Source organism: Mytilus edulis, chromosome 2 (genome assembly GCF_963676685.1).
Source record: "Mytilus edulis chromosome 2, xbMytEdul2.2, whole genome shotgun sequence".
NCBI classification, from domain to species: Eukaryota; Metazoa; Mollusca; class Bivalvia; order Mytilida; family Mytilidae; genus Mytilus; species Mytilus edulis.
The window spans coordinates 106,301,973-106,323,974 of record NC_092345.1 but is presented as its reverse complement, the minus strand read 5'-3'; the positions used below and the strand labels follow the sequence as shown (position 1 = coordinate 106,323,974).

The 22,002-nt window shown below is 31.2% G+C and overlaps 1 protein-coding gene across 13 annotated transcripts in view; it reads right to left on the bottom strand.

The window, feature by feature from the left end:
- LOC139513873 (zinc finger CCCH domain-containing protein 10-like) overlaps window positions 1–22,002 on the bottom strand; it is a 108,223-nt gene that overhangs the window by 27,024 nt on the left and 59,197 nt on the right. For 7 of the 13 annotated variants that reach the window (XR_011662536.1, XR_011662537.1, XM_071302789.1 and 4 more), the window contains one exon: window positions 14,237–14,301. The gene's annotated coding sequence lies outside the window, so the exon portion shown is untranslated. Of the gene's footprint in view, window positions 1–22; window positions 242–2,683; window positions 2,804–3,093; window positions 3,186–13,119; window positions 13,282–14,236; window positions 14,302–22,002 lie in introns of those variants that run through there. The other 6 variants (XM_071302793.1, XM_071302797.1, XM_071302796.1 and 3 more) reach the window with 4 other exon arrangements.

Genomic DNA, 22,002 nt, shown 5'->3' with positions numbered 1-22,002 from the left:
ATATTACAAATATCATTCTTACCTCAAATAATTCTTGATTGAAAAAAGTCTATTTTTCCCAAAACTTTTTATTTCCACATAAAAAGAATAAAACCTCATTGATTTCTTGTTACAACTGTATTACCAGATCAAGTTTAAACCTTCTAACTACAAACTTCTTTGAACTATAGCATATATTTCAAATATGACGTAAAAAAGATCTCACAAAGCAGTTGTTACCAAATACCTACATTAAATTTTCAGCTTCCTTGATAATCGGTTTAATCATATGTAATAGGAGAAGCCTAACTCATGTTGTATTAAGTGAGGATCAGATTGTCAGGACTCGGTGTACCTCTCATTACATAGTATCCATTTTCTCTTTGAGAGATAATTGTATTATAATCTACTAATAATTTACAGCTTGTGATCACAATTTAAAATACATCATGAAGTATACGCTGTCAAATTATAAGTTATAAAAATAAAGGGTGAAGTAACTTATGAATATGTTTCAGAAGAAAGTTACTGATATTTTTTTTAGAAGAATGTACATTTATATTCAAGAAGAATTAATAATAAATATCTTATGTAAAAAAAAAATTGGTTCATAACTTCAACCTGTGAATTTTACTATTTGTTTAGCTTATCTGGACTTTGTGGAAATCTTAGAATTTTTCCTAAATGTCAGGTCACATTTTTATAACAAGCTGATATAATTCTGCATTATTTCAAGTTTCATTGATTTTCCATATATCCCACATAAATTCTAATTGTTTTATTATCGCCATGGTTCATTTATTTTCTTATACTAAGGAAAATCAAGCTTTTCTATTAATGTCACCACTCCAAATATCTGTCCTGGTCTGTAACAGAAAGAAGAAAGGCTATTCATACAATTTATATCATAAAACTTTGGTACATTATTACAATTTTAATCTATAGTTGCTTATTTTGTATTATATATTTATATATAGTATATTCCATTTATAACTATTTGGTTGGCAGCTTAATGTCTTTATTTAACTTTTAGCCTAATAATGTTTAAGCATCCTCAATTTAGAACGATGTTGGTTTTCCCCTTATAATAATACTTGACTTGACCAAACAGCTGTGGAAAAGGAGACCAATATATACACATGCCCCAATGATCAATTACCAAACTTGTAGTAAAGACTGTTAACAAAGCTACATACAGAAGAAAGAAATAGTAAAGGTATTAAGGTCGAGAGTATTTTTAACTGCAAAATGATGGAAAAATATCCATTTCATATGAATAAACCATGAGTATTATTATTATATAATATTTGAAGATTTTATACAACTATCACATTGGATGTAAATAATAAATATTATAAATAACATTAACGTAATGTTAGTTTTTCTTTTAAGTATTTTAAGTAGTTGTATTTCAAAAGTTAAGCAAACCTGATAGAATGCCAAAATGGCTCCAAAAAAAATTACTAAAATATCAAGAAAAGTTATTACTAACACAACCTGACCTTAATAAAATATGGTTAATGTATATTTCAGAAATCTTTTACAAGTCAAAACAATAGAAAGGTAAAAGATATCAGGGGCAATCATATTTGTTTGTTTTATCTGCCTTCTGTTTAAAAATAGACAAGATACTAATTACAATAAAAACAGATGTTTTTTTTTGCCTCTACCCTTTGATAGTAACATCTAAGAGATTAAACTATTATCAATACACTAATATTCATAAAGCTTGGCATGTAAGAATTCACTTTTTCTCTCCATCATAGAAAACACAGTAAAATAAACAAATAAAAAGGTTCTGCATGTAAAAATTCACTTCTTTTTTTGTAGAAAACACAGTAAAATAAACAAATAAAAAGGTTCTGCATGTAAAATTCCATAACAGAAATCAGAGTAGAATAAACAAATAAAAAGGTTAAAAACATAAATTTTTATTCTGAAAGCAAAATACTGACAGTGACATTTTTACTGAGATACTTGTGTTCACGATTTGTTAACTTTCTTCAATGAGTAAAGTAAAAAAAAATGTAAAATAATTACCACTACAGTTACTATGAGTGTTTAACAGCAGAATTGGTAACTACGAACATTTCAACTATCTATAATACTCTAAAGATGGGTTCTCAAGACATAATTTTTAGCATTTTCCAAAAAAAAAACCCAACATATTCATCTATTCTGTAAACCAAAACCCCATTCTACCATGGTACAGAGAAAATTTCCAACTTACATAATACTTCATACACCAGTTATCAAATTAGTTGTGATATATTAGTTACCATAGGAGAAAAGTCATTTTCAAATCATGTTCATCCTTTTCATGGAGCGGCTATTTAAAGATTAATATTTTCCTTTTATCTAATCAACTGAAAAATCGGAATAAAGGAGTACTTAAAATGGTTTGATATACATGTATATATACAAAATACATAAAACTGTGGAAAGTTTGTTTTCCAAGGTAACAGCACTGATTTATTACTTCCCCCCTGATCATTAGACAAATCTGTGATTCACTGACTCAGGACAAAACATATATCATCACCTGGAGTAAAAAATTAACACAAATATCTTTGGACTTTCTAAGACAACATAGTAGTATATTTGATTTTAATGAATGAATGCAAAAATCAACATTACTTAATAGAAAATCTTGTTGGTTAGTATTCCACAAATAAATAAAATCATCAAGTAAATGTCAACTTACTGTAGAACTGGTGAATTAAACAAATTCCAAAAGATTTGATACATTCCAAAGTATAAATTGTAAGACCTAAATATTTAGTTTACAGTATAAACAGATGTGTGTTGAAGTTGTAAGAATTATAACTCATAAGAACTTGTCAGTATATATCTAGTTGTATTGATTAACTGTGACTTACATTATCCAATCTGGTGGCAGAAAATATTATCAATCTGACAAACTTTATATTTAAAAACATGTTGAATTATCAAAACAAAATAAAGATAAACAAACATTTCTTTAACAAGATAAATTTACATAATGTCTTTTTACATTACACATATTACTGCCAGAACTTAATCTTTCTCTAGGAATTCGATGCTGGCACTGGGTCATACAGTAACACACATTTACAAAGGGGAAACAAGGACAACCTCAATATAAAGAATAAAATGCTTCGCTGATGACTGCAGAAGTATAACCCTGAACAGTTAGGGCAAATTTGGACACAATATTCAGGCTCGGTCTGAAATGGATTGTGTGGAAATAGTATTATTTAAATTGAAAATTTCATGGAGATAGAAAGTCAAAAATTGGAAGCAAGATCCAAGAAAAAGGAGTGGTGTTGCTATGGTTGATCTTCTTTTAATGATATTATGGTATACCTATTTATAGATTTTTGATTGTATTTCAGACAAAAGGGTGTTTCTCTGCTATCATCTCATTCATTGTGGTAACTGTCAGCCCTAAGATGAATGTGGCCAAAAACATCCTTAGTAGGGTTTGAAACACCATATAATCTGTTTATTGTTATTTTGCCTTTGATGTTGTTGTTGTTTACATTGACAACATCACATGTACCCTGTTTCCAGTGACAATTCTCTATCAAGCGAGTAGCATATATGCAATGATATGAAAAATTATCACAAAAAAGATCAAAAGAAAAATGTACAGAAATCATCAATGAAATGCTTTATAACATGGAAATCTTTGAGATTTCTTGATAGAGTATTGCAGGTATAAATTATTAATATTTTTGTGATTTTATAGAACGGTTGTTTTTTTGTAATTTACTCTATTCAATAAGAGCTGTCTGATGGATAAGTTTTGTCTTGTTTTCAGTCTCATGCATTATATGTCAGCTGTAAAGTTTTAAACATTGTATTTGATGACCAATGTAAATAATTACACTATCTCAGTATGTATATTACTATAATGGATATAAACAGTTGATGATTATCTTGTTCAATCTTACCAACTACAAATTCTGACATGTAAGAAATCATGTAAAACATGCTTCACAGATATTAATTGGGAAATTATTGCCAATATGGAAACTCATCAGTAATAATCACAGTCCCCCATCCATCATACCATCCTACCCAGTACACAGAGGTCAAATCTCACTACAGAGGTCACAAATGAATGATGATTGATCTGCATTACTGATCGGAGGTCAAAGTCAATTTGAACTTTAAAAATATAGAAATGACTTTCTCTCATTTTATATCTCTAGAGTACCATCCAAACAGACTTTTATTGGGGTTCTTCACAATAACTAGTCATAGAAATGTCAAAGTCAATCAATTGATAAATTTATAAACTCTTTGAAAAGTCTGTAGGATTTTTTTATATGACTTTTTAAGTAAAAGTATCATACATAAAAAGCATTTTTAGTAAGTTATTGTAAAGATTACCAAAAAACAAATCAAAGCGAGTCCACAGACAGAAAACCCATGCCTTATAAATCTTTACTACAATAGCGTCTTTAGATTTTAAAAAAAAAATCAATGAATGATGCACATTGTGTACCATTCCTGTTGATTCTTTTAATTTAGATGGAAGGAAATCATTCTGTTTTGTTCTTTAATCAGATGTAAATTTAATTACCCATGATTCCCTTCTGGACAATTTGAAACCATTTGTGACCAATAAACACTATATAAGGATCTGTAATTACTAAGTTTGATTCTAAGATCTTGAATGTATTTTTGGCGAAGGCTTCATTAAGTGTTTCTATATACAGATGTATCTTGTGTAAAATCTGAAATTAACATTCCCTGCCTCATGAAATCAACAATGTAATTTATATCATTAGTCATTGTGTCTATGAAACACTACTTGACAACTGCTTATCTGTCTGATTGGAGATTAGAAGTTTTAATGGAAGAAAAGACAAAGACTACTAATTTCTATGTCACTTGGTCTCTAGTGGAGAGTTGTCTCATTCACTATCGTACCACATCTTCTTATTTTTATAAAGACTATCAATTTTCTCTGCTGACATTAAGGTTATTAGACACATTTCTCAATAAGACCTCTTAAGCTGGGATTTCAGGAAGAATTTGAACACATGAGCTCCTGTATGTGTATCACGCAGACATCCCAAAGAAATACTTAAATTGCCAACATTTTATACAGATACACTTGTCTGCCTCATATCTCGACTTACATCTAGAAATTTACAATAAGGGTTGGTTGAAAGACAAAACTTTACGACAAAGACATGATCTTAGATTTGCAATCATGTACATTCCATTTCTATGTAGCAACATTTCATCAAGCCTACAAACAGTTGATACAATTTTCCAGGGCTAGTTTTTCCTATATGATTTCCTTTATAACGGTTGCAGGTCATAAGGAAACTATTATAGCAAGAGTTACAAAAAGAAGTTGTAAAGTTGATATCATCCCTTTGAAAAATTTATAGACACCATCAGGAGTTGGTTGGTTCCACAGATGATAGAAGATATGTTCCTAATGTGATAACAACAATCCCGTCCACTGTTTACCTGAATGTGACCTACTAGGTAAATTAAGGCTTATTACAGGGGTTGAGCAACATGACGGGTGCCACATGTGGAGCAGGATCTGCTTACCCTTCAGGTGTACCTGAGATCATCCCCAGTTTTTGGTGGGGTTTTGTAATGCTCAGTCTCTAGTTTTCTATGTTGTGTTTTGTGTACTTTTGTTTGTCTGTTGGTCTTTTTCTTTTTAGCCATGGCATTGTCAGTTTAATTTTCTATTTATTTTTCTTCCTCCCTTTTAAAAATAACATTAAAATATTGCATAGAGCAAATGTTGGTGATAAATGTCTTCCAAGAACATAGTGAAAATTAGGTACAGAACTATTTTTGATAAACACCCCTTCTTTCTATTTCGTCAATGGTCTTATAATCAATTTAATTATATCTTCCCACTACTGTTATGAATGTCATATTTTTACATCAAATACCTTTTCCCTGTGAAATTCTCCCCCATCTAATAACATCTACACACATGTAAAAAAACCTTCTTTTTAATGGTGTATTAATGAAGTCAAAGTATTAATTAGTAACTGTTTAATCAATGACTTCTTCCAAGCATTCATCAGTTTGTGTTGCAATGAAATTGATTAGAAACATCTTCTTCCTATACTATAATGTGATTGTGACTGATTTCATTACTAAATAAATGTGTAAGGCAAATATGCGGTGGTGTTTTAATTTAAAGTTAATCTCTGTCAGAAAAAAAAGTGTCATATTGTGCAGCATAATACTATAAAATCAGGGATTATTATTCTCAAAAGAACAATTTCTTTCGGTTCTTTAGAATCCAGATTATAGGAAAGATTAGGGAATTAACTGTAATCTAGGAAACAAAATTACATATCATGATATTGTGGGAGTTGGGGTGGAGTGGAAGGGAGAGGGGGTTGTGATGAAGACTAAAAGTCTACTGACAAATTGTGTTGAATAAATATAAGTATTTCAATCTTTTACAAGTAATTGCAGCTGTGACTTTGACATCTGTCCCAAACCAAGTGACCCCAAAATCAAAAGCAATATGTTGCCATCAAATGCACATTATTCACCCGAAAGATTAGAAAACTTCTACTTAAAACTCCAGGAGTAGGTTTTACCCAAAAAAAAAATTTGGACTAAGATTTATCATAAGTATACTAAATTGTTCATGACTTACAATCAATCTTAGTCCTATTTTTTTTAAACTGACTCCAGAAACAAAACTTTTCCCACAAATCCAATCTTTGATTAGGCACTGGGACTGTAATAGAACTGATTTAGTTATAGACACATTCAAAATGATGAAGGAATGAATCCAGGAACCTGAATTTGGTCTTCAGAGGATAGTTGTCTCATTGCCAACCATAACATATCTCATATTTTAATATTTACACAGTTCTATTAAACCCAATGACTATTTAAAGTCTGCTAAAAATAGTTTGGTCTGACCAAAGTCTAGCAAAAGTGTGAAGTGGATAGGATTCAAAGCAAAGCTTTCCCTGGTATGAATTTAGCTGTTTACATTAAAAATATATTGTTCTGGAATTCCAAATCATCAACTATCATGACTATCATTCAATGCATCAAACATGTTCAAATTTAATTGTAGATCTTGACATATAATAAATAAATCTTGATTATTATAAATTTACCTGAACATGTTTATAGAATGTTAATTAAAACACAGCCACCTATTGGTATATACTACAAGGTAATAAACATGTCTGAAATTAATTCACATGAAATTGTAATCCATCAAAACCCAGTAATATCACCGCTTTTAAAGAAAGAAAAAAACCAATATCTGTAATCTGTCTTGTTTGGTACAATATTTCTCTTTTCATAGATTTCTTGTTTTTTTTTGCTTAATCTTTTTACACGAAATCAAGTTTTCAATCTCAGACGTCCATTATACATATTACACTTTATCAATCAGAATTAAGACTGTACCAAAAACTTTGTGTAAATATTAGAACTAAAAATCAGTCAAACATTTTTTTCCCTTTTTTAGAACAATGCAAGTGATTGGAAGCTGTGAAAAATACTAGAAGATATTATATCTATTTTCAACCGATTTAAAGGACATGCAGAAATTACAGAAACTAATGCTGAAAGAAGTTAGTGAAAAGTAAAATCACTGAACTCCGAGGGAAATTCAAAACGGAAAGTCCCTAATCAAATGGCGAAATCAAAGGTCAAACAAATCAAACGGATAACAAATGTCATATTCCTGACTTGGAACAGACATTTTCTTATGTAGTGAATTTAGTGTTAAACTATTGGATAGTCAGCAAGTATTTTGGGATTATTATTAATTGATAGATCATTTCATGACAATCCAACTATCAAGAATCTTTGTTATATACAATCTTACATTAGACTATTTACTATTCTTTCACAAGCAATTTTCAATCAACTTACCAAATTTTCGTGGTTTTTGCCCCTATATTTCCTGAGAAAACAATCTATGAGATTTTAATTTATTTCCTCAGTGAGACTATTTATTTATTGTAGATTTGGTTGTTTTTACAGAATCCTCATCTGACAGTATATAAACATGTCTGTATCTAAGGAATAGACACCCAATTACTGTGGACAGGTGAATGATGAAAGGGTTAGATGTATAATAATACTACATCATAACATATCACTCACTGCCTTCTATAATGCAATAATTTACATTTGTCCTTATGCTGAAGTCAGCAAGTCTTAATGCTAAAGAAAGCAATGAAACAGACCAAAAAAATTAAGTGTGTTTTGACCACCAAACCACATAAGTTCTATCTCATAAATAAATAACAACATTGCGCTTTTTGGCCTGTAACAATCATACCATGTCTTCCTTTTTTTCAAAGGTACAATATTGTGCTTTTTGGCATGTAACTAAAGGACAAAACATTGAGATTTTTGGCATGTAAGATACAGCATTGTGCGTTATTTCATTTGAGGTACAACATTGTGCATTTTGGCATGTCACAATCATACCATGTCTCTTTATTTTCAAAGATACAAATGTTGTGATTTTTGGTATGCAAGCAAAAAACATTGTGATTTTTGGCATGTAAGCACAAAGCATTTAGGGACAACAATGTGCTATTTGAAATTAAAGCACACACCATTGTGCTTTTTGACATGTAGAAACAACATTGTGCTATTTGACATGTAGGGTACAACATTGTGCTTTTTTGGTATGTAAAGTACAACATTATGCTTCTGGCATGTGAGGCACAACATATCACTTATTTAGGCATGTGTGGCACAACATATCACTTATTAAGGCATGTGTGGCACAACATATCACTTATTTAGGCATGTGTGGCACAACATATCACTTATTTAGGCATGTGAGGCACAACATATCACTTATTTAGGCATGTGTGGCACAACATATCACTTATTAAGGCATGTGTGGCACAACATATCACTTATTTAGGCATGTGTGGCACAACATATCACTTATTTAGGCATGTGAGGCACAACATATCACTTATTTAGGCATGTGTGGCACAACATATCACTTATTTAGGCATGTGTGGCACAACATATCACTTATTTAGGCATGTGTGGCACAACATATCACTTATCACTTATTTAGGCATGTGTGGCACAACATATCACTTATTTAGGCATGTGTGGCACAACATATCACTTATTTAGGCATATGTGGAACAACATGTCACTTATTTAGGCATATGTGGCACAACATATCACTTATTTAGGCATGTGTGGCACAACATTTAGACAAGTGAGGCACAACATCATGCTTTTTGACACGTGAGTACACACAGAGCAGACAATCTCAATATTACAGGAAGGGCCTGTAAGTTGTTGTTTCAATAAAAACTGTAAAATCTGCAAAAATAGCCTCAACTTGAGTTCTTGTCATTAATATTTAGGTATGGGCCGTGTGAGGGATTTTCTCGTCATTAATATTTAGGTATGGGCCGTGTGAGGAATTTTCTTGCTGTATTGAAGACCCGTTGGTGGTCTTCGGCTTGTGGTCTCTTTGACACATTCCCCATTTTCATTCTCAATTTCATTTTCCAAAATTATATTTTGCTACAATATGTCTTATATGAAGATGATAATTTGGGTAAAAATACTTTTTATATGAAAATAACATTTTATCAAAAGGTTTTCTGGATTTATCTTCATCAGGAACACTCAAACCCAAAAGTTTGAAAGCATTGTCAGAATATAATTTACTTCTTGAATACCTCAAGGAATTATTATCAAAAGGGACCTCAAATGAATAGCTGAAAGTGTTACAATATTATTCATAAAATAGCATTAATTCAAAGTAAAAGAAAAAACTTGGAAATTCCAGTTTATGCATAAAAAATATAATATAAATAAATAGCTACAGCTGATTAAATTAGAATATCTTACCAAAGTGATAATTTTTGTAGTTTTATAATAAATACAGCCCTGCACCTTTAATCAATAGCAATAGCCATACTGTGACATTTGTATAGTATAGACAGCATGGTAACATCTTTTTCTCACTAGGGATATGTGTGTTAAAATTCAAATTTTTCTCATCTATAAAAGTAAAGAGATATTGATGTTTGAAGACAAAGTAAATTTATTGGAGTTTTGACTTTTGTCCTTATTGCTTTATAAAACTTATAGTCTGCAGATCTTAAAATCAAGATGTCCAGTAAAATTCATGGAACTGTAAAACAATTCATGATATAATTAACATAGGGGAACTATGTACAAAGTCTTGTCATTATACACTGAAATATCAATTGGTCAATTTGGATGGGTCATAATACACCTAAAATATCAACTAGATGGGTCATAATACACCTGAAATATCAGCTAGATGGGTCATAATACACCTAAAATATCAACTAGATGGGTCATAATACACCTGAAATATCAATTTAATGGGTCATAAATTACACTGAAATATCTATCTACAATTGTGAGACTTGTATTGAATCATGGAATTGAAGACCATTAAACCAAAACAAAAATCCTTCCATGAAAATATCATTAATTCAAAGTTTGTTCATGCCCAGACACAATCACTGCTGGGGAATATAACAGATACTAAAATGTCTGTCTACATATATAACAAATACTGACACTACTGTCGACATAACACTTTCTGTGCTAGTTTTTACCTGGCACCACTGAAGACGTTTAATGTAAAAGCCAAAGAAAACTAAACCATGATTATATAAGGAAAACATAAAAAAAATCGAGTTAAATAGTAATAATCAATTCTGTTGTCACTTACAAATAAAGTTGTGTTGAGTATGAAATAATAGAGTACTTAAACAATGCTAATCCTTGGAGTAATTACTAAAGCAATTCTGATGGATTTCAACAAATTATCAAACTGAATAATAGCAATAAATTCCCTAATGGCAAAAGCTGTTTGTAAATAAATTCAACAGGTCTGACGACTCTTACTTTAACACTTTGTAGTTTTATGATCACACCTTTTCTCTATTTCAAATAGAACAGTATAATTTGTACTTTACTAAACAAAAAGATTTCTGATTTTCCATTTATTTCAGTTACTCATCAGAGAGGTTAAACCCAGCTCCCATCCTTAAAGTATGTTACAGTTTTGATTAATTAGGTAATAAAAAAGATAAGTAGATGTGTTCTGACTACCAAGAGAAAACTTTCAATCAGAGACCAAGTATGGTACAATTTTTTATTTAATTTTTGTAAAAGTTTTGATTTTTTGTGAATCCCAAAAATATATTAAGTAGATGTAGTATGGCTACCAATCAATGAGAAAAAATTCTATCAGAGACCAAGACTTTGTTTCATATTTTTCATGTGGGGCAAACTATTAGGGATGTGGTTTTTTTTTTTGTGTTGTTGAAGGCAGTACGGTTGCCTATCATTGCTTCCTTGGATCCACTACTTTTGAACACGGTGGATACGGTCTCATTGGCATTCACAAAACATCTCCTTTTCTATAAGGCATGTTTTATCATTTATGACATATGGTACAATTTTTTATTATTTAGATTGCACAAACTTTCATGCATCTGTGACCATGGGTGGTACCTTTAAAAGAGGGATGAAAGATACCAAAGGGACAGTCAAACTCATAAATCTAATATAAACTGACAACGCCATATTAAGGTCTTTGTCACTATTGTGTCCTTCACCTTGTCCTAGCAGACATAGTGTTTATACCATGAATGCATCTTTAGGGTCTGTCATTGTGTCCTTCACTTTGTCCTAGCAGACATAGTGTTTATACCATGAATGCATCTTAAGGGTCTGTCATTGTGTCCTTCACCTTGTCCTAGCAGACATAGTGTTTATACCATGAATGCATCTTAAGGGTCTGTCATTGTGTCCTTCACTTTGTCCTAGCAGACATAGTGTTTATACCATGAATGCATCTTTAGGGTCTGTCATTGTGTCCTTCACCTTGTCCTAGCAGTCATTGTGTTTTGAAAATAACTGCAAACATTAGAGGCTCTATCAATGTGTCCTCGACTTTGCCCAGCTGGGATTAAGTTGATATATAGAAGCAATGTCATAGTTGTGTCATAGTTTTATCAATGTCATAGTTGTGTCATAGTTTTATCAATGTCATAGCATTGTTTGGTCTTTAGTTTTCCATTTTATATCTACACTTTTGATCGGTGCTATTACAATGATTAAGTTTTATATTCAACCTCTACTTATGACATCTTCCAGTTTACTGTAATGTCCTTGACATGTATTAATGTAAGTTTAAACTAGGTCTGTAACATAAGTTTACTAGAATCAATGTGATGCTTTACAACCTTATTATTTAAGGTACCCTGATCTTCTCTATGTTTGATTTTTTCTGCTTCATATTATTAATATGAGGAGAAAAGGGAAAATTAAACAGGATTAATCAATTCATGTGTAAATGTTTACATAAGATTTTCTAAATGAATTCTGCAATAAACAAATAAATTATTTGTTTGGATGAATTTGTTAGAATATTTCATCATTATAATAAGCATTCTGACCACAGAAATAATCTGGATTTTTTCCAAAGGTATTTTACTGGGAATAGAATAACAAAGGCTCTCTCAAAGTAAAGCAATAAAAATGCCATAATACACTACCATGGAAGTCTTACATGTGCAATCGGCAGGCTGCTGGAGTTCTTATTTGATGTAAATTGATGGTGACATCACAATAATGAAATCAATCAGAGCTAAACACAGAATAACAGCGACAATTTACCCACTTAGATACATACAAATAGATTGAATTCTATCACATTATCACCCTGTATTAACAAAATGAATTTATATTTTCCCACATTTTGAAAGACAATTTTTTCATTTGATTTTCTACACAAAATGATTACGATTTTCAGTAAAATTTGGTGCCATTTATTAACAGAGAAATTTCTTGCTACAATAACTATCATAGAGTTAATTGAAAGTTTTTTCCTTTGGCCAAGAGGCAAAGGTCTTTAAAATCAAAAGCAATAAAATTCAAAGTGTAATGATGCATTAAATAGATAGCTTTATCAAGTTTGCAATTGTTCTGAACAAAAGTGGAAAAGCAGAGATAATCGTAGTTTCATGATTTGGTTTCAAATTAAATTCAAATTAAAAACGGGAAATAAAACTGATAGCTGTAACAACCATTGACAGAACAATTATAGAAAAGTTAACACAAGAAATCTCAAATCAATAAGAAGTTGTTTACTTTTTTCTCCAATTTTAGGATATCAAATTAAGTGGTACAACTGCACATGTCTGCATAAACTCAAAGGACGTCAATCTGCTAAATGGGCATGGTAGAATATAACATGCAATTCTCTATTGTTCTTCTTGTCATGTTCACTTTCAGGATAATGTCTATTATAAACTGTTAATAAAATAAACAGGGAGAAAATCAAGTATTCAGTAACTGAACACACAAAAAATAGTAATTTCTTGACATTTCCCATAAATTTCTGCCATTTCATTTGAATATTAGATATTTATACAAACAAGTTGCATTTATTCAACCCATTACCAAACATACTATATAACTTCTATAACCTAATGTTATCTATAACAAGACACAGGCAGTGTGAATCTGATTTGTAAGACTATTCTGTTTTTTCTTACAATTTGTTCTACCTAATATAATTAATGCAGTAACACCTTACTGAACAACATTTTCAAATCATTTATTCTAGTTAAAAATTAAAGAATGTTAAGTGAGTAAGCTCCAACACCTGCAGATGCCTCCAAAATATTTCAAATGGATGTTTTTTTTTACTCCCAAAAGCTCATCAAATTTAAGATCTAACTGCATTTCAAACTTATCCATATTTTGATTAGAAGAAATATAAAGTCCTTTCCTCGTTAAACTATGGATTCTCATTTCTGAATTTTCTAATTATTGAATTCATCAGACAACAAGAGATTGAGAGATGAACAGATCAACGGACAAGACCACAGAGATGGAAGATTGATTCACAGACTGGAGAAAAATTATATCCATCAGATATTTTGGGAAGGCATAAATTTATGGTATTCAAATACAGATGATGTAATTTACACAAAATGTGATGGTCAACAAGGAATGGTACATGCTTTATCATATCTAATTGGTGGGATTCCTACCATAAGTCACAACAGTGATTTCAATTGGGTAGTATAATAATCAAAACTGGTACTGATTTGGAAAGAATAAAATGCCCTGAAGATCAATACAGTTGTCATTAGACTGTTCCCATTGTTTTACTGGTTTCTAGTTCATCTTTGTCACCTTCTGTTGTGACAGACAAAAAACTAGCAGATGTCTAACTCTAAGTAATTAGTAATTTACTCACCTTTATAAAGAATAATCAAGTCCAGACTTTAAACACATCCATCCTTCTTTCACCACTTCAAAGATCTACAAACAAGAAAAACTCATCACTTGATAAATAAATGCAATGATATATCCCTTATACACGACAATGAATAGTCCCTGCAGACTGAATCTGTGTAATAAGAAAGATCTGCCTTGGTTTACTACAATAGAAGATCCCTTGAGAATGTCAATAACTGTAACAGCACATAATCAGCTGTGATGCGAAATGTATACACTGGTAAGTTTGTGTGTAGTTAACTCAGGCATTATTACTTAACGTTAATGCTTGATTGTGTAGATCCGAAGGGTATGTGTCTTGTAACAGGTGGGTTGACCATAAACCAGAATAAATATTCAAATTTGTGGAGGAATATTTAAAGTGGTTAAGTAAGCATGATACAACATTTTTTCCTACTTTGAACACTTTATCAAAGGTATTAGAAATGCTAAGTTATGGGATTTCAAGTTTGTAAACAAAACAAATATAATTGATAGATTTAAAGGGCGACTGACATGACTGAGGAAATGAAATATGGTCACTTCGTCTTGTCCCGACTGGCAGTAAAACACTTGACGAAGTGGGGCATTTGTTCGTTTGACCGTCAAGTTTGCAGTCACATCTTGTCAGAATGGGGACATTAAATCTGATGCCTCGTGTAAAGAGAGTGCCACACGTTCAGAACCCTTGCAACACCTCTTTGAGGGATTTGTAGGTGGCCTGTTGCAATGCAACATTTCTGTCCCTATCCATTATACCATCATCCCTATGGCTTCTATCATGACAAGACCTACCTATTGCATTTATTGTTAACTTGTTCTAGTCCTGAACATGCATGAAATATTTGTCACTGGATGTTAAGCAACCAACAATCAATTAATCAATTGATATATTAGATGTTTAGTGAGAATCAATGAAACTCTAAGACAAGATTTAATGATAAAAATGCACATGTGGAGCAGGATCATCTCTTGGTTTCTGAGTAAGGTTTAATTTGCTAGCTCTTAAAGTCTCTTTGTTTTGTAGACTGGTGTTTTGATGGGTTTTATTCTAATTTTTGCCACAGCGTTGTCAGTTTGTCTACGACTTGGGAGATTAAAAATATCTTTTTTGAAATGATAAAATATTGTTATTTGTAAACTGTTAATTAAAGTATCATGTCACTCTTTCATTTAGTGCTGTGCAAGTTTTGCAAACTTTTGGGAACATCACATTTGATGATGAACTTTCTATTATGAATTGTCTTCAGAGTTTGGTACTTTTGTTTTTATACTTTTCACAACCCAAGCCTCTATCTGAATGATGAAACCTCACCAACAAAAATATTGACTATAAAAACCTTACAAAAGTTCAAAAACATAGTAAATCAAAGTTATCTCTTTAATTTAATCTCACAATGTAAAGAAATCTTCAATCATCTTTATTGTTTTCACAGGCAGGAGTATCTTTGTGGTAAATTGCAGAACACAGTTATAACCAGAAAAAAAAACAAAGGCAGCTGCAAATATGATAATTCTATAACTATCGCTTTAATCATGTTGATCCTTTGTAGTTATCAAGATTATAGGAATAGTTTGTAGTACATGTAACCTTTTTAGTAGTGGATTTAAGATTTTCAAAAAGGGTGGTGGCCTTAAGTAAAGGTCAATAAACTGAAGATTGAGCTTCCCAATAAACCATAGGAAAGGTGAGCAGTGAATCCTGCTCCATAATTAACAACAATCTTTAAGTAAAAATCTGGGATAAGTCCGAATCATGGTGACAGAATTGTGGCTAAGATAAATGAAACAATATCTGTAATCCTCAATGTTATACACATGGTTTGTGCTTACAATTGTATGCAGAATTCCTTCTATAAATGTGACATTTCAATTTCATGTATTCAACATTTTATTATCTAACAAGATAAACCACACTGTGAATGGCCATCACTAATCAACTTAGTCTCCTTAGAAAATCTTTACAAATTCAGTGTTATTCTCACACATTGCAAACAAATCAATTTATAAATGGACAAGAATGAAACTGTTTTCATCAATTATGTAGTACTAATCCAACGTTTTAGTGGGAGTCATGTAATGCCAAAAGGAAGACCGCCAAATTAAATAAACTGGGTTTAAAATACTACGTTTATATTTCTGTATAAAAATGACTATATTTTGTGATGTAAATATATTTTCCGATATTAAATCAACATCTGGAGTCTGCCAGTAATTAAGAATCATAATCTCTTTTCTAAATTTCCATGGATAATTGATTTCATGCTAAATCTAATGCACTTTTAAGTCCCAGAACAGATGACGCAACGAATAAGGAACCCGGTACATTATAGTTGCAACGAATAAGGTAGGTAGCGCATTATAGTTTTCATGAACTTGTATAATATCTCATCTGACTGAACATAACAAAAATTTTGACAATACACATTTTATCTGCCATATAACTATTAGAACTTTTCAAAGATAATTTACTGATGTTTGATTGATTGTTGGTTGCTTTACGCCGCATTAGCACAACAAGGCTATATCACGGCGATTTACTGATATGAGGAAGAACTTTTAAAATGTGTCGCCTTTATATCTATTGACCTTTTTCAGAATTAACCTTATAAGACTTTTAAGAAATATTAATTACATGCTTGACAGCTTATTGAAATAATGCAGCAATCCTGATCTGGAGTAATGGATAATATTTATCACATCATTAAACATGGGAACCTTATACTGTAGTCATCAGTCCTGTAACAAGAGAGTACTGCCAGTGGGAATAGTAACCATGTACAAATTAAATACATCTAGACTCAGATACAGACAACGTCATTACTATGTATGAAATACCACCAGGGAAATTAGGATTAAATCATCATCACCAATGATTGTCATTAATTATTGTATTGGTATAGGTCAATATGGGAATTACAGGGACATTAATGTACTACTATATCCAGGATTATCCTTTTAAAGTCTTTTGATTCAAAATCAAAGCTGCATGTGTGTCCTTGAACTTTTGATTTTTAAGAGCTGTTACTATTTTTTTAAATACCCTGAAATTTGTAAGTCATTGACTTGGACCATGATTCTCCAAAATTTCTTCAGTGTCTTCAAAGGAAATGAGAGTAATATTAAGAGAAAAATTGACAATTTGTGACCTTGAAATTTATTTTATTCATTAACTCATAATATTATCAGATTACAATAAACAACAAAATATTGACATTACACCTACAAAATACTGTATAAAAGATAAAGCTCAAAGTACTAAATTCCTCTTTCCTAATACAATGAAAGGTTGTGACCTTGACCTTCAAGGTTTCTGGTATAAGTGTGCAGCAATATAATTGATAATTTGATAACATTGACCCCAAAATTTGCATTGAAAAAAAGATAGATGTGAAAAAAATCCTGAGTTAAGAAAATAAGTTCAACTGATCCTTCAAGGCATTCAAAAGTTTTGAGCCAACCAATCCAGGTTTTACAGACAGACAAAATTATTGTTATTCCAAAAGCTTCTCTGGAGGTAAAATAAAATGGTTTATCTCCAAAAAGTGAAGTCATGCAGGTAATTCAGATCAATAAGCCAAAAACTGATAAAACTGCAAACACAAAAAAACAGTATATTATGTTACTGTTTGCACCTACCAAATCAGTAAAACATTACAAAAAACATTGAAACAATTGGTGTCAACTTTTACAACATTCAAATGAAAGATTTGTACAAGGAATTAACTCCCTGCATGAAATAGTTTGCTTTGGATCTCAATTACTATATATTATATAACCTATACTTTAAGGCTCCTCTTGATAACTATATATTATATAACCTATACTTTTAGGCTCCTCTTTTATTTGAAATAATATACAATTTACTGATTTCTGAAATAGCAGAAAATTGGAATTGCATCAGTTGAGCCTACACCAGAAGGTCATCAGCTTAGAATAATCAGGGTGCTGACCTTACGTGACCTGGTTTCAGGTCATGATGTTAAATAGCACCTAAAGTTGTTGTGTATTTGTAAATGTGCCAATCATATGGTTATCTCCCCTGATAATTGATGTTACAGATAAACAATGATCAGAGGTACATCAACAGCTATCTGTGGTCAATGGCCTATATACACAGAATTGTTAGACAACAGCAACTTGTTAGTGGCATAGAATTAAATTAAGGAGATATATTAAGCAAACAATATCTTTTTTAATTTTAATGTAAGTGTTCTGGACAATTGTAAAATACAACAGAACAGAAACTATAGTTGAATAGCTAAAACACAAAAATAATTTCTTTACACTTGTTTTTCAGGTTTTTGTAGTTTCAACTTTTTGGCAAGACTAACTTATTGTCTTTATTTCTGTCATTGAGTGAATTATTTGTTGGTCACAAATTATTATGAGAACACTATTGGTTTTTTTTTGGTGAAAATCTACTAACAAATCATAGCGAGACAATTTTCATCTGTCTGTTGAAATTAAAAAATGTTTAATTAATGATTCTTAAAAAAGATATAAGCAATAAATCACTTTCACAATCAAATGCAGAAATCATGTTTGAATAAGTAAGTAACTTAAAAATTCCCTCGCTCTCAAAAACAGCTTTAGTGCATCATTTTTAAATGTCTACTTCAGAATAACTATTCTTTAAGTCATGTTTAAAGTGAAAGTATGTTACAATATACTGAAAGCCCCATCAATCCTGTACAAAACTGAGTACTGTGGTTCCCCCAATTTTAATTAAAAATACTGGAATTCCCCCTTTCTTATCTAAAACTATTGTACTTCCCTCTATCTTATCTAAAACCTACTGTTTTTATATCATTATATAACTTCTGTATAAATTTAACTTAAACTAAGTTTACAAAAAAGTAAATCACAAAAATACTAAAACTCCACAGAAAATTCAAAACAGAAAGTCCCTTATCAAATGGCAAAATCAAAAGCTCAAACACATCAAACGAAAGATAACAGGCATTTTCTTTTGTGGAAAATGGTGGATTGAACCTCAGCCAGGTGTTACAGCTATAGCTACAATTTACTGTAACATTATGAAATGTAGATATCAGAATCCCAATGATCTAAAGATTAAATATATTATATAATACTGGTACTTTTCTGCAAACAGTTCCCATCATATCGTTTTTGTGTTATATGCCCTCCTTGGGCAAACATTTAGTAAATCTCAACTTTTTCCTTGTTCTGTGAAAACTATTTGACTAAAATTTGCATACTCAAATTAGTTTTTCAAAAGTGAATCTCTAAATAAGAAATAAACAAATAAAAAGAGAAACAAAACTTCTAAATTTACAATTTCTTTGAAATCAGTTACACAATGATGTACTGTCTGAGAAAATTGTAAAGAACTGATCTTACAACAAATTAAATTAACTCTGAGAAACCAAAGTTACATCAGGCTTTACTGCTGTAACTAATAAAACCTTTGGGGAGAGAAAAGTATAAATTAGATCAAGCCTGATCAATCTGAATGGTTCCTGATAACCTTATTTAATACACAGTTTATTTAATAAAGAATGATAACAAGCATATTTCCTCCTCAATACACAGAGGAGGAAAGGTACAATGGTATCTATGTCGGCTGTCAATCAACAGATATCGACTATCAATCATCACAGAGTCTGGCTGTAGTAAACACTACTCAATTATTTCATTCTATTATACAAGTTCAATTTGTTGATGCATACACCTTCTTTTTGAAAACTTTTGACTACTTTTTATATGTTTTTTCAAGATGATGTTTGTTTTTTTCAAGTTAACACTTTGAATATTTAGTTACAATTCCTGTTGTCTGTGTTTGTGACAGTTTTAAAAAAAATGCCAAAAGGTAAAAGCTTGAGGGGAGGGGACTGGATAGTAATCCTTCACTAGCAAATATGGGGAAAAGGGAAAACTACTGAAAACAAAGTGGCCTGAAAAGTAAATTGTCATGAGTTAACAGCTGGTTCCTATCTCAATATCTTAAAATTTTAACATTTGATTTTTCTCTCTCTAATTTTCATAAGAAAACTTATAAGCTCTCTCTCTCGTAATTTTGATTTTAAAAGGAAGATCTGAATAGAGAAAAAATTGTATTGCAAACCTCACTGTTACCACTCACAAAATGAGTTTTGTCCTAGAAATTGAAAAAAAACTCCACAAATATAGACCACTGTACAGTGACATAAAACATGCTAGTCTGTAAACACAAATGAAACTTGATTACTGTTGGCAAGGGTCTTAAATGAATAAAATTGCAACATTAAATCCAACCCAGTGTGTCATCATCCTGCCATTGATCTACCCATTCATATTACATCCATCTAAGATCTGTATCTTTACTCTTGATTAAGTTTCACCATACGAGAAGTCTAGTGAAATGTAAAACGTGAACATTTCTACCTATTTACCTGATTTCAGACTGGTAGCACCAGTGTATACAAACACAGAACATCAATTTTCCATACAATTTACATTAACTGTATAATTATTAAGACAAATTAACTATCTTCCCCTTCTGTTTACTTCTGTGCTCAAAGTATCAATCAACCATTAATTTCCATTTCATCCTTTGAACAATAAATTAAGCTTAGAACACGTGCTATTAACAATGGTAAACTGTTGGTTTAGTTTTACTGGTAAAACTTAAAGTCAATATTTACACAGAAAAAATTGATAGAATAGGAGGCTTAACTAAACAAGGTATACTTCCTTTGTACATGTACTGGATATAATATCTATAATGCAGGTTTAACGTGGGCTCATATAATCATGCCATGGTCATTATATTAACGAGAATATGAACCAAGAGGATTTATATTCCATTTGACACTTGTGTCAATAAGCTATTAGATTCATTACACTTAAACAAATATAACATATATTAGATAGAACTAAATACTGAAGTCAGTACAACCACTACAAGACCTATAATTAAAGGCATTCAGTGTCAGTCCCAACAATTGTCCGAGCCAGGTGAAACTGTACCTGTGGAGAATCTGGGGATCTGAGATTACCTGCATTCTTAATCCTTTTTCTCACATGGTAAAATTCAGATAGTTTCCAAAACGTTTGTGTGCACCCTCTAACCTAGGAGGTTGGTTGAGACATATGTTACAGTAACTCAGCCAATAGCAAACCACAGGGTGAAAAAAGGACAACTTTAGTAATTTCTGGACAGCTATCCAAAACAAAACTCAAATGACAATAAATAAAGTTAGAAGACATCCACAGTGGCACAGTCTCCAATACTATATACATGTATATAAATGGAAATTTTCTAAGAAAAGTAAGCCTATATATAGATGCTTCTGTAAAAATACATGCATTTTACAGTTAATAAAGTACCAAATAGATATAAGCAAATGTGATATGAGTGTCAATGAGACAACTCTCCAACTAAGTCACAATTTATAAAAGTAAACTATTATCGGTCAAAGTACAGTCTTCAACAGGGACCCTAATGGCTCACACCAAATTGCAAGCTATAAAGGGTCCCATAAATTGACCTTTTACTACCATTATCCAGCAAGTCTAACTTTTAATTCGTCAAACTCTTTTTCTGCTGCTAAAAAAAAATAAAACATTACCATAATTTCCTGAATTTTTCGCTAGACTGTATAATAATGTGTGCTCCGTCATTAATTGAAGAACAAAGTAAAAAGGCCTATTAAGGATGAAATCAGGCACTCATCAATCAATACACAAACTCTACGATACTCAATGCAGCCTCATTAAAATAGTCAAGTTATGCCTGAAAGC